This window comes from Pseudorca crassidens, chromosome X (assembly GCF_039906515.1).
Source record: "Pseudorca crassidens isolate mPseCra1 chromosome X, mPseCra1.hap1, whole genome shotgun sequence".
NCBI lineage: Eukaryota > Metazoa > Chordata > Mammalia > Artiodactyla > Delphinidae > Pseudorca > Pseudorca crassidens.
This window is the reverse complement of record NC_090317.1, coordinates 43,533,590-43,548,239: the sequence shown is the minus strand read 5'-3', so window position 1 is coordinate 43,548,239 and position 14,650 is coordinate 43,533,590.

Here is a 14,650-nt window from a genome sequence, read left to right as displayed (position 1 = left end):
GTGCTGGGGTTGCATGGGGATAGGAGGGAGCTGGGAGGAGTAGAGGAGTGATTAATGGGAACTTGAAGGTAATTTGTTTTCCTTGTTTATTTCAGTCATTTTTAATCTGAACATTTCATTCGTGGTACATATAAAGCTACCTAGTTATTTTGAGCAGCCTTGTATTATTTTTATTAATTTCATGGATGCTGCTTCTGTATTAACAGTTGGGTGTTCAGGAGTGTGCATGAGGTTCATTCCACTGTATATGTCACAGTACATGTGGAGGGGAAAAAATCATTACCCCAAAACATACCTCCCAGAGGTAACCGTTGAATGTTTTCACCTTCATAACTTCCTGTAAGTTTGCTTATGTAGGTGTTTACATATTTATTAAGCACGTTTATATATTTCTATATTTATCTACAGAAAATGAGATCTCATCATGAGAGAGAGAGAGAGAGAAGGAAATAGAGAGACTGAGACAATGAGAAAGAGAGGCTTGTGGCTGAATGGGGAAGAGGGGTCCAAGGAGGGATTATTTAATCTTTAGTGCCTTGAAACTTGAGCAAGTTAACAGCTAATGTGAAGGAGCCATCTCAGCTCATTTGTAACTCTTAAATTTGCCCATATATTAATTTTCCTTCTTATCTTATTTCTACTACAGAGCTAATGAGACACCTCAAATGGAATAGTATAAATTTTAAGCCCAATATATATTTATTTATTAGTGAATGGAAGAAGGGACAATTGTATTTCAATGAAATGGTAGTACTTTTTAGGTTTTTGTCTCACAGGGAGGCAGCACATGGTTGAAACTGTGGTGTGACGTGGCTGGATGACGCATGATCTGAGGACCCCTGCACTGTTGAATGGGAGACAGGTCTAGAATTTTCCTATAAACGTATTAACATGCGTAGCAGTCCAGGAGCAGCAGTTAGGCAAACACTACGGCTTGCTGCCCTGGTGCCATCTCTCACTGAGCTCACCAGGTGAGTCAAAGGCAAGCCTGTCTTCCCAGTGTGGGGAACTGGGTTAGGGTCTGCTCAGAGGCACGATGTTGGGCAGCTCTTAGGAGCTTCTGAGTCTCCCAAGAAGCTAGAGATCCTTCTGTCTTTAAAACTTTGAACTCAAGGCATACCAGAGAGAGATTTGCTTCCTTCATAAAGATATCTATATGCTCATTAGGAGAAACAATGAGAAACACCTTTCCATAATGCCTGCCTTAGCCCCAGGTTTTCTCATTCACCCGTCAGGACAGCTCTGTGTTAAAGATGAGTCCCATTTCACAGATGACAAACTCCTCCTCATATAGCTTCTATCACCTATCCAGGTAAGTGGGAGTTTGGGAATGAGGTTCCATCCCTCGCCCTCTCTATAGAGGACAGTGGAGCAGCCTACCTTTTAGACAGTGGGCTTCTAGGCCTGGAGAAATGGTCCTTTTGTTCTCCCCTGATATAACAGGCCCAAGGGGTACTCCCTCAAAACCCCTATTGAAGAATATGATAGTGCACATACATGTGCACATGCATTCATTAACTTGGAAAAGCATTCATTGTGCTCAATTTCATGGGGGAGGTAAAGTAGAACCAAATGGAATTGACAGCATATCTCCGTGTGTGTGTGTGTTTGTGTGTGTGTATCAACGGGCTGTGTATAGGAAATGTATAAAGTCATTAGTGATAAAAGTACAATATGTCAGGTAAAAACGTGGAGATGACATACCTCTGAGAGGCAGGCACTTCCTTCTTTACCTCAGAGTCCCCCTTCCTTAGTGTGCAGGACAACTTTTTTTTTAACATCTTTATTGGAGTATAATTGCTTTACAACATTGTGTTAGTTTCTGCTGTATAACAAAGTGAATCCAGTATGTGTGTGTGTGTGTGTGTGTATATATATATATACATATATATATATATATATGTATATATATATCCCTATATCGCCTCCCTCTTGCGTCTCCCTCCCACCCTCCCTAACCCACCCCTCTAGGTGGTCACCAAGCACCGAGCTGATCTCCCTGTGCTATGCAGCTGCTTCCCACTAGCTGTCTGTTTTACATTTGGTAGTGTATATAAGTCCTTGCCACTCTCGCACTTCGTCCCAGCTTACCCTTCCCTTCCCCGTGTCCTCAAGTCCATTCTCTACATCTGCGTCTTTATTCCTGTCCTGCCCCTAGGTTCTTCAGAACCGCTTTTGGTTTTTAGATTCCATATACATGTGTTAGCATACGGTATTTGTTTTTCTCTTTCTGACTTACTTCACTCTGTATGAGAGACTCTAGGTCCATCCACCTCACTACAAATAACTCAATTTCATTTCTTTTTATGGCTGAGTAAATATTCCATTGTATATATGTGTCACATCTTCTTTATCCATTCATTTGTCAGTGGCCACGTAGGTTGCTTCCATGTCCTGGCTATTGTAAATAGAGCTGCAATGAACACTGTGGTCCATGACTCTTTTTGAATTATGGTTTTCTCAGGGTATATGCCCAGTAGTGGGATTGCTGTGTCATAACCCTCTTGCACTGTTGGTGGGAATGTAAGTTGTGCAGGACAACCTTTGAGGACTGAGGAAGGTATAGTATCTTTTGTATGAGGAGAAAGCCCTTCAAGGGTCAGGTGTGGAAGTTTCCACGGGGTACCTATTCCGATACCCAGAAGACAAGAGCAGGGAGATGGCAAAGGAGAGGCAGCTCTGGTGGTCTTCAGTGGGGAGGGAGCTAATAAGGGTATAGTCCTTCATCTGGGCACCTCCCTGGCAGCCCCCAGGTCACCACTGTCTGCAGCTGAGAGCCAGGAGTGCTGTCGGGTTAAAACCTTCCCTGGGTCATGAAAGGGTGGGCACAGGGCCTGGCATCCAGAGAGAGCCCAGGGCTTGTCTGCTTACTTCACCTCCATTCTCTGTCTTCCCTTCCTATATTCTCCACCCTCAGTTGGGTTCATCCCTAACTTTGTGCTAATCACCACTTCTACCATTCACACTTGGCTGGGTGGTAAGAAAAACAATAATACTCATAAAACTGAAAGAATAAACCCACAATAGTAATAAAAGATAGCAACAATTATAGCACACATATTAGATGAATTACTTGCTCAAGATAAGTCAACCAGCCAGTAATGGTTCCCAGTATCAAATCCTGGTCTTCTGACCAAAAAGGCCCCACCCCTAACCCCTGTTTCTATATTGAGTGTACTTCTATGTTAGGACTCAGGCCGACACAGGGGAAGAGACTCAACCCAGGTCCTGTGGTCAGTTGATGGCTCTGGAACTGGACATACGTTTGATGACTTCTGTCTAGCTGACCTGTTCCTGTTCTTTGCTCTTCTGTGCTAATCCTTCTTCCTGGGGCTCAATAAGAAATTGCCTCTGGTCAAACTAGAATGAAGAAAAGGAGACAAGAAAGCATGAGGAAAAAGGAAATGATGAGATGGCACCAAAGTTCACTTCTTGCTGCTACATTTCCAGATGCTGTTTCAAATCTATTTTATAGGACAGAGGAGGCAAGGTGGGCCAGGAGTAATATATCTCAAAGTCCTATTGCCTGCCAGACATTCTTTGAGGTTTTCTCCTTTTCTTCTTACAAGTCTAGAAGTAGGCACCCTTAGTCCCATTTTACAGAGGGCCAACCTCAGACTCACGGAATGTGTAAATTTTCCAGGGTCACATGTCTACACTTTGCCCTCTACACAGATCAAGCAAGCAGCCTCCTGTTTTAGATGATAGAATTCCAGGGCTTAAAAGACTGATAGTGGAAACCTCGCCTGATGTGGAATCTGGGCTGTGTCATGCTCCCCATTGGACTTGAAGATGATGTTAGGGATGAAATCCTACTCCGTGGGCCAAGAGGACTGGGTGTGGGGGCCACAATGACTAGCTGATTCATGAGGTGCTGAACTGGACCCATAAGGCAGCACAAGCTGTTGCCCTTTGGAAAGAGAACCTGAATGGTAGGATATTAACATGTACACAACTACTATATGAAAGGGGTTTTACATTTTATCTCATTTAATCCTAAACTCTTTTCAAGACCAATAGGTACTTATAAATGATCAGAATCAGAATTTTTTGTGTGTATTTTTTAAGATTGAAGTACAGTTGATTTACAATATTGTGTTAGTTTCAGGTGCACAGCAAAGTGATTCGGATATCAGATTATTTCCCATTATATGTTATTAAAAGATATTGAATACAATTCCCCGTACTTTATTACCATAACTCCTTGTTACTTATCTATTTTATGTATAGTAGCTTGTATCTGTCAGTCTCATACTCCTAATTTGTCCCGCCTCCCTCCTTCTCCCCTTTGCTAACCATAAGTTTGTTTTCTATGTCTGTGAGACTGTTTCTGTTTTGTATATAGATTCATTTGTATTATTTGTTAGATTCCACATATAAGTGATATCATATAATATTTGCCTTTCTCTGTCTGACTTACTTCAGTAAGTATAATATTCTCTAAGTCCAACTATGTTGTTGCAAATGGCTGCGTAATAGTCCAGTGTGTGTGTATGTGTGTGTGTGTGTGTGTGTGTGTGTATGAGTTTTCATTTCTTTCTGGATATATACCCAGGAGTGGGATTGCTGGATCCTATGGCAGCTCTGTGTTTAGCTATTTAAGAAACCTCCATACTGCTCTCCACGTGGCTGCACCAATTTACATTCGAACCAACAGTGTAGGAGGTTCCCTTTTCTCCGCACCCTCTCCAGCATTTATTATTTGCAGACTTTTCGATGATAACCATTCTGACTCATGTGAGGTTTTGATTTGCATTTCTCTAGTAATTAGTGATGTTGAGCATCTTTTCATGTGCCTGTTGGCTGTCTTTATGTCTCCTTTGGAAAAATATCTATTTAGATCTTCTGCCCATTTTTTGCTTGAGTTGTTTATATTTTGATATGGAGTTGTATATTTTTGGATATTAACCCCTTGTCAGTCACATCACCTGCAAACATTTTTCTCCCATTCCATAAGTTGTCTTTTCATTTTGTTGATGGCTTCCTTGGCTGTGCAAAAGATTTTAAGTTTAATTAGGTCCCATTTGTTTATTTTTGCTTTAATTTATTTTGCCTTGGGACCCTGATCTGAGAAAATATTGCTACGATTTATGTCAGAGATTGGTTCACCTGTGTTCTCTTCTAGGAGTTTTATGGTGTCACATCTTATATTTAGGTCTTTAAATCATTTCAAGTTTATTTTTGTATATGGTGTGAGGGAGTGTTCTGATTTCATTGATTTACATGGAGCTGTCCGGCTTTCCCAGCATTGCTTGTTGGAGAGACAGTCTTTTCTCCATTGTATATTCTTGCCTCCTTTATTGAAGATTACTTGACTGTAGGTGGGTGGGTTTATTCCTAGGCTATCTATTCTATCCATTGATCTATATGTCTGTTTTTGTACCAGTACCATGCTGTTTTGATTACTGTAGTTTTGTAGTATAACCTGAAGTCTGGGAAGGTTATGCCTCCAGCTCTGTTCTTTTCCTCAGGATTTCTTTGGCAATTCTGGGTCTTTTGTGGTGCCATATAAATTTTTGGATTATTATTTCTAGTTCTGTGAAAAATGTAACAAGTATTTTGATAGGGATTACATTAAGTCTGTCGATTGCTTTGGGTAGTATGGCCATTTTAACAATATTAAGTCTTCCAGTCTAAGAGCATGGGACACCTTTCCATATCTTTGAATCACCTTCCATTTCTTTTATCAATGTTCTATAGTTTTCATCATATAGGTCTTTCACCTCTTGGTTAAGTTTATTCTTAGGTATTTCATTTTTTGATGGGATTTTAAATGGGATTATTTGTTTACTTTCCTTTCTGATATTTCATTATTAGTGTAATGAAATGCAACAGATTTCTGTATATTAATCTTGTACCCTGCTACCTTGCTGAATTCATTTCAGGGAACAGAACTTAAAAGTTAAGTAAGGTGACCTAGAAACAACCTTACCAATTGCGGCTCCAGGATTCATAACCTGGAGTTACACAAAGTAACCTGGAGTTACATTTTATCCTATGAACTGACATTCGACATCTCAGAAGGCATTATTATTCACTTGTTCTCTCTAAAACAACGTGAAGTGAAATAAAAAACACTAAAGCTCATTAAAAAGGATTAGATATCCTCTGCATTTCAAAAGTCACAAAAGGTGTGTGAAAATCTGGGGGATATTGTATTCAGACATAGGTTTATCTCTTCAATGTACAAAATATTCTTAAACAGTAGAGTTAGGTCAATGATATGAAGAGCGGATGCACAGAAAAACCACTTGGAAACAAACCAAACTAAATAAATTAATAGGAAATGAATCATATTAAGCGAACAGGGTTGTCATGATGTACAAAGTAAAATATGATGACCCTTTTTCTGCAAAAGAATATATATGAACATGGGTGTATGAGGGTGATTAAATGTTTGTGCATTACATACGGAGAAAAATCTGGAAAGTAGGCACCTATAAGTGAAGAGAAACTCTCTTTGTATTATGGTGGGCAAAAGGTAGGGACAGATGGGTGTGGCAATGTAATTTTGGTTTCTAAAAACGCATGTCTATATTTTTCCATACGTGTTAAACAAAGAGAAGTATTCATTGGTGCCCTAACAAAGTACTGAGATAAAGTTTTGTTAAACAGGTATATCAGCAGCCAAGTCACAAAATAATAGTGCAGAAATACATTTATTGACTTAGACACTAAACAGATTTCTTTGGTAATAAATCACTGAGTGTGGATTGTTGAAGATAGAAGATGTTTTTATTTTATAACTGCATTTCTATGCTGTTTCCAGAATGGAAACATTGAGTAAAATGTTAAAAATACAAAAGATTGCAAACTGATTACCAATACGCTATTCATATATTCATGGCTTCGGAAGCAGATCAAAAGAATTGATTTGACAGTTCTTTGTATGTGTGTGTATTTGTATATGTCCCTTTGTCTCAAATTTCTTTACACCAATTATTCATACACTAACTCATGCAGCTTTCGACTCAGTTCACTTAGGGGCCAGATTTCCAGTCCCAGGGCGTGAAGATCCCAGCATGGGCATGAATACAGAAGGATCGCTGCCAGTGTGAAGTCTAGAAATCTTGCCTTGAGGATGAAATTCATTCGCCTCCCCATCACCACCACAGTCCTTTCCATCCCCCATCCTTTGAAAGCCCCCAGTTCAGACTTTTACACCTGCAGTTCTGACTTTGGTCACTAGGTGGCATCGCTCTCCATTTTCTACACATTTTTCTTTTTCCCCTCAATGGAACATATATATTTTAAAAACAGAAGTGAAAAGTTTCCTCAAAGTCTATTGGAAAAAACAAGTACAGTGTGATCTTAACTTACTTTGAAACATTCAGATGTGTATAGAAAGACTAAAAGGGCGTATGTGTAGTTTCTACCCTGCTTCTCATTCATTTATTAATGTGTACTGTGTGTTTACCATGTGACAGGAACTGTCAGTCCAATTCCTTATCTGCATCCCAACCTCCCTCTCTTCATCTCCAGACCTGCATAACTGGAAAAGCCCCCAGGAAACCAGATGGATGTTAGTGCCCACCCCATGGAGCCCCATGACCTCAGGCTCCATTCTAAGCACGATTAGTCCAAGCTTGACCCTGGGTCCTGGAAACCAGCATGGAAACAGGAAATGATGTAGCTTAGTGGGAGAGGCTATAACTTGGGAAACTGTGGCACCTTCTAACTCAAACCCCCGTCCTTTTGCATAGGACGAGTAGGCTATTACCTTCCCTGACGGGACACCACTCAGAGAGTCAAGGATGAGGTGAACAGTGTTGCTTTCAGTTTTGCTTCTCCTCACAGGCTCCAGCTGGAGGTTTTACTTTCTCTTAGACCTTTGCTCTGTCAGAGTGGTACATTTCGGAACTGGTTTTGTATGTTTTATCCCTAAGAGGGTGGTTCTATCCATTTAGTCATCTGACAGGTCCATTTGAGGTGACATGGAGTTCGTGCTTCATGAAGACCTCTGCCAGTCAGGGGGAGCCTGGTTCCATACCCACAAGAGATAGAAAAGAGTAGAGACCGAGCTATCAAGACAAACACAGGACCAAGACTCTGGTCCAAATGCCTAATTCTCTTGACTTAGTGAAATGGTTTTCACATATTTCTCACATGACGGTCACTTCTTTTCTGGGTTTCTCTTACACCTGATGCTCAAATATGATCCCTTTCTCTCTCTCCTGTCCACAAACATATACCCGCAATAAATTCCTCTAAAAGCTAGTGGTGAAGAAAAGTTTTCTAAATATGGCTTCAAATCCAGAAGCAATAAGGGAAAACCATAGTACACCTGATTTCATTAAAAATTGTAAGGCAGAAAGCATCCCATCAGCAAATTAAACTGAAAAATTACAAATTGGGAAACATACAACTTACATCAATGACAAAGGTTATCTACCTTGTAGTAGAAAGATTATGAAAAAGCAAGGGCAAATTAGAACATTCTGAAGGAGAAAGGGCACTAGATACAAAAAGAATTTCCCCGAAAAATGTTCCTTAAACATGTTAAAAAGTGTGAAACCTAACTCTGGATTAAGAGATGCAAAGAAAACAAACAAACCAAAAAGCCGAGATGCCTCTTCTCATCATTTACATAGTCAGTGAAGAAATAGGCAATCACGTACATTGCTGGTGGTAATGTAACATGGTATAACTCCTAGCCAGGGGATTTGATACGGTGTTATGAAATTACCAGGGTACTTACCCTTGGAACCAGCAATGTCTCTCCTAAGAATCTATCCCAAACTAACAATGTAAAAAGACATAAACACAAAGCCATTCCTGCCAGAACAATTCATACAGCAGAAGGCCAGAAACAAGACATATCCACCAATAAGGGGCTGGTTGAATAAACTGTGGTCCATCTACATCTGAGAGGACTGTGCAGCTGTAAAAAGCAATGAAGACTCCTTCTCTGTACTGTTGTGGAGTCATCTCCAGGATATATTGTTCAGTGATAAAAGCCAGGTGCAGAAAAGTGTGTGGAGCTGCTGCTGTCCAATATGACGGCCACTAGCCTCAAGTAGCTATTTACAGTAAATTAAACTCAAAATACATGAAATTAAAAAATCAGTTACTCAGAGTTGCCACGTTTTAGGTGCTAAATGTTCAATTCCTGAATAAGACTCAGGTACTTCATGACTGCTGTGTTGAACAGCACAGATACAGAACATTCCCATCTCCACAGAAGTTTCTGTTGGAGAGCACTGGTGTAGAATATGACAACTTTTACGTATGAAATGGGGAGAAAACAAATGTATGTTATATTTCCTTATATTTTAAGAACTGTACAGTTAATACAAAAGATGATAAAAATGCGTACCTATAAGGGGACAGAAGAGCAGCCCAGGATGCAAGCCAATGACGTAGATTCTCTTAAATATGAAACCTATATTACTGGCTCTATGCACTGAAAGGGCAAGAAACAATGACCAACACAGTAGTAATCAGCAACTGTAGTCCCTAGACTGAATTTCCCACTAAAAGGAACCAGGCTTCCTTGGAGAAATGCCTGATTTTTGGTCTAGGTAAGGATTGTACCAGGTGAGTCTGGACGGAACTCTCATACCAGAAATTATATCAAAAAGACTCATAACCTCAGGGCCTCCCATTGGCCAAAGATAGAACAATTTGAACATCAAAAACATTAATGACTATCATGCACTAAAACACGTCAAATATAGAAACATCTATGACACTCTAAAAAAAAAGCCAACAAAACCAACTCACTGCTCACCTTTGAGAATCCTAGGGAAACACCTGATTTTTGAAAGTGCAAATATTGCCAGTGAACTGTATATACACCTTGCCTTTCCTATGCTTGTTATACCTACGCATAGTTGTTGAGGGAAGAATTCTTTTATAAAAGAATTTCTGCCAATACATGCAGAAGCAATTAAAGAATTTGTACGTCATGCTTTTGCAACCTTTTATGAAATGTAGCTCTAGGCAATGATCATTAGAGGCTGCAAAAAAGGGATGTGAAAAGCAGATGGGAAATTTTATAAAAGCTGTGTCACAGTATCTCTGAATTTGCCTTTCCTCACTTGTAAAATGGGAAAAATTCTATCCATATTAGACAATTACTGTGAGGAGCAAAAGGTCAATCGGGCAGATGATACATATAGTGCTGAATAGGGATGAATAGTCTTATCTCATACCTGACCTTCCTTTAAAGGAGATTCCCTTGATACAATCTAAACAGCATGATTATAAGACAATAATGTGGAAATATTAAATGGAAGGGAAACGTGTAAGTTTTCATTACATATTCACTTCAGTGTCATTTCTCTGTGCTGGAGTCATTTCTCAGATAATTTAGGAGAAAGGAAAACTGACTCCAGCATTTCCATTGGGTGTGTGAAAGAAAACCATTGGTCCATTTCACATTATTTCATATCTTTTCCCATTCCACTTTTAATAATTATGTTAATTTCTTAAGAATAACATGTGTACTCAAACGAACTTATCTATCAAACAGAAACAGACTCACAGACAGGGAACACACTTGTGGTTGCCAAGGGGGAGAGGGGGTGGGGGAGGGACGAATTGGGAGTTTGGAATTATCCGATGCAAACTATTTATACATAGAATGGATAAACGACAAGGTCCTACTCTATAGCACAGGAAACTATATTCAATATCCTGTAATAAACCATAATGGAAAAGAACGTCAAAAGGAATATATATGTGTAACTGAATCACTTTGCTGTACAGCAGAAATTGACACAACATTGTAAATCAACTATACTTCAATAATAATAATAAAAAAAGAATAACGTACTGTAACCCAGCAAGAATGGGCTTTGCAGAAGAACACTACAGTAAATCACTGGGGGCCAGGCACATCATAGGTTCTTGGGTAAATCGTTTCCCCTATGCTGGCCATTTTTTTGGATAAAACCTCTCAGATGTAGAGGCTAATGAGATACCATCTGGTAAAGCACTTTTGAGACCTTAGATGGGATGGAAGAAGCTATTATTTCTACGTAATTACTTTCCAATCTACACTTCAGATATTATCATACTCTGTGTTGAATGAATTCAGTAGGCATAAGTCCTTGCATTACTTTGTACTTGAATGGCCATTTGTGAATAGTCTTAGGGTGGTTGGAAGGGAAAAGTTATATATTAGGGCAGGACCTCTGGCCCAGAAAATCATAGGGACTTATCTATTGTGAATGCATGCATTTTTTCTATCTCATGCATTTTCCACAACATTCCTGGAAGGTAGAGAATAACATATCTTTACATCATGTTGTAGCTGGAGAAACAGTAATGTACAGAGGTTAAGCAACTTGGCTGGGGGTCATCCTTCTCTTAAGAGGAAAAGCAGAGACTGACACCCTGTATGTCCAAGTGCAGACTGCATGATGCTCAGCTGCACATGACACCGTATTCAAATAAGTCTTGCTTTCCTGCTGACCTGGGTCACTTCTGAAATCTATCTTCACTTCCGATGCCAGGCTGATAGTCCTGCTTGTATTTATTCAAGTCGGTGAACATCACTGTACTTCAATTTCCTGTTCTGTAGAGACAAGGGAATGTGGTTAGGTCATTAGTGTTTGAAAGTGAATTCCCAGACAACATAAGGAATATGCACAGTATAATAGAGGGACAGGTGTTATGCTGAGGATGAATAATTGAAGGAACAGGCTCCAAATGCATGAAGGTCAAAAGTTCCTGGATTCATTAATGCATATTGATAAATCAACCTGTGAAAAAGTTGTACTAAGTGAAATCCCCACCAGCAATATCAGACTTTGTAGGATTCCCCATATGCACCCCCACACTGGAAATTCTCAGTAATTTATTGTTACACTTGAAAAACATGAACATAGAAATTCTCTTATTGTCATCAGATTTAATTGGATAGTAAGGTTATTTAAAAGTATCCCTAGTATGCAGACTCTTCTGCTAATCATCATTTGCATTAGTTATTAATGCAAAAAGGTCCAGTAACATCGGCAACCTAACAAACCATGAGTGACGGCCTTATAAGCCAGCAAGTTCTCCTAGGGCTACTACCTGCATGAAGGCTCCAGGGTGTGTGTGTATGTGTGTGTGTGTGTCCTCTGGGGCCTCCTAAGGACAATGTATATCCCTAGAAAGAGATTGAGAATATCTCTTTGTGATATATGTTGAGTTCAAGTTTAGAGAGGAGCTGGATCTGCTCGTTCTTGAGTCTTTCGAAATGGCACAAGAGTTGGACCACAGCAAGCTTCTGAGCAGACAGTAGTCTCGTTCCCCCAGATGGAAGGCAAGCCTGTCTGTGAACTCACCTGCTCAGGTCAGGGATGGATCCCTCCAGGACATAAGGTGTGGCAGTCTGCCTAAATGTGCCTCTGAACACTGAAGTTGAGGGCTCCCATCTTGCAGCTGTCAGTTGCAGAGTCCTGAGAAGCTGCATCCTCTCAGCCACCCACCACCATGGGCTCAGTCATCTGCACGAGGAGCTCTGCACTCAGGGATAAAAATCCTTAAATTCTTAGCACATCTTTGACATGTCGTGCATTCACCTATTCATCCGTTCATACGTTTAACAGACATTAAGAAGAAACTCTACACTATCCCTTCAGTAAGTTTTAGGTTTCTCCAGAATGGTAACAAGGAAATAAAGTGTGGGAAGGCTGGTGTGGTCAATTCAGATGTTAAATCTAAGAAGAGATAGATCCTTCTCATTAAGATTTCAAGCTGCTCAAGTATCTTATAAATGGTGATTATAGAACATCATTTAATGCTGTGGGCCTCTGTCCACATCTCTGGTTACTGACCTCTTTACATATATATTCTGCACTCTGCAACTAAAGATCTACAATGAATTCTTGATACTCAGTTCACATCCCCCGACCTCCCCTCCAACTCAGTCTTCATCTCTCATCTAATGGGGACGTCCCTCCACTCCTCCACTGAAATTTATCTTGCCAAAGTCAACAACCACCTTTTTGTCACATTTATACATCATGAGTGTTGAAATGCATGGCCAAATGGAGACAGAGGTTTCCCTAGCCAGGATACAATTAAGTTGCTTGTCTACAGACAAGGATTACATTGCAAACTGATACTGGCAGTTACCTGAAATCTAGAATTGTAAAACACCTTGCATGGAGACCAAGTCAGGTAATGGGGAAGTGTGTGCTATAGACAGTAGGCTTTCAAATGAAGTTGAAAATGTCCCCCACATGTCTCATACTTTTGCATCATTGAAAGGGATTTTACAAATAGGTCTACAGCAGGATAACAATGTTTATTAGGGTCTCCTCACTAGACTCTGTCTCACCTGTCTTTTTTTTTCTCACGGTATTTCCAATTATGGAATGAAATCATCTGAAATTGTAATGTTGTCTCACGTGTTGAGGGGCCGTATGGCCCAGCAGTTCCAGTTCTAGTTACACACTCAAGAGAAATAAAAACACGTCTACATAAAAACTCGGAGAAAAATATTCATAGTAACATTACTCATAACACCCAAAAAGTGGAAACAACTCACATGCCTATCAATTGATAAGTGCACAAGTAAAATTTGGCATAGTCATACAACAAACTATTATTCAGCCATGAAATGAATGAAGCACTGATACATGTACAACATATACGATCCTTGATACCATTATGCTAGTGAACAAAGTCAAACATAAAAGACCAAATACTATGTGACTCAATTTATAGGGAATGTTCAAAATAGGCAAATCCATAGAGACAGACAGCAAATCAGTGCTTGCCTGGTACTAAGTATGGGTACGGGGCTTCAGTGTTTTCAAACATTATGGAAGTGTTGGGAACTACAGAAATGCCTAAAATTCAGTTATGGTGATGGTTGCATGCATTTACTACAAATCATCACACTGTACCCTTAAAGTGTGTGAACGTTATTGCCTGTAAACTTTACCCAAAGAAAGCTGTTTAAAATTAAAAAATTAAAAATAAAATATGATGTTGGCCTGGTCGTCTTTTGTACCACCATAACAAGCAAGTTACATTCAGGACGGACGTAGTTAAGGATGGTGATAGGAGTTGGTTATAAGGATTGCCATCCTGATAATTCCCTACCTTCATTCCTGGGCCTGGATTTAGGAAGGGAGAGCGAATGAGAAGCAAGGCCATGAAGGGGTTGAAAGAAACAGAAGGAAATGTGGTTGTCAGTGCACACACACACACATGCACCCATACACTGACACACTCACACCATATATATTCATACATCGACCAGGCTGCGTTTTGAATCCTAGGACTCTCACAAGAGAGCGCAATGTGTGCTCAAAGAGGACACATTCCGCTCATGTGCAAATAGCCACATGAATCCTGAACTGTGCCCTTCAGCGCAGTTAAATGCCATCCACACAGCCTTGACAATGGGGAATATAAGGAACGCTGAATTCCAAATGACACGAGGTTGTGAGACTCCATTATGTCTCATCCATAGGATGGAATTCTAGTCAGGCAGCAAAAACGAGTTATAGTGACGACAAGGAGAGAGGATTTGTTGCCTATCAGATTAGCAGCGATTCACATTATTTCTAAAGTGTGCAGAAACAGGAATTTTCATATAGTATTGTTAGAAATATAAAATAGTAAGAGTTTGTTCAAATAAAAGTTTTTTCATTGTTTTGAAAGAACACTTCAGGAACTTATAAAAATGCTTACTAAGATATCTGCA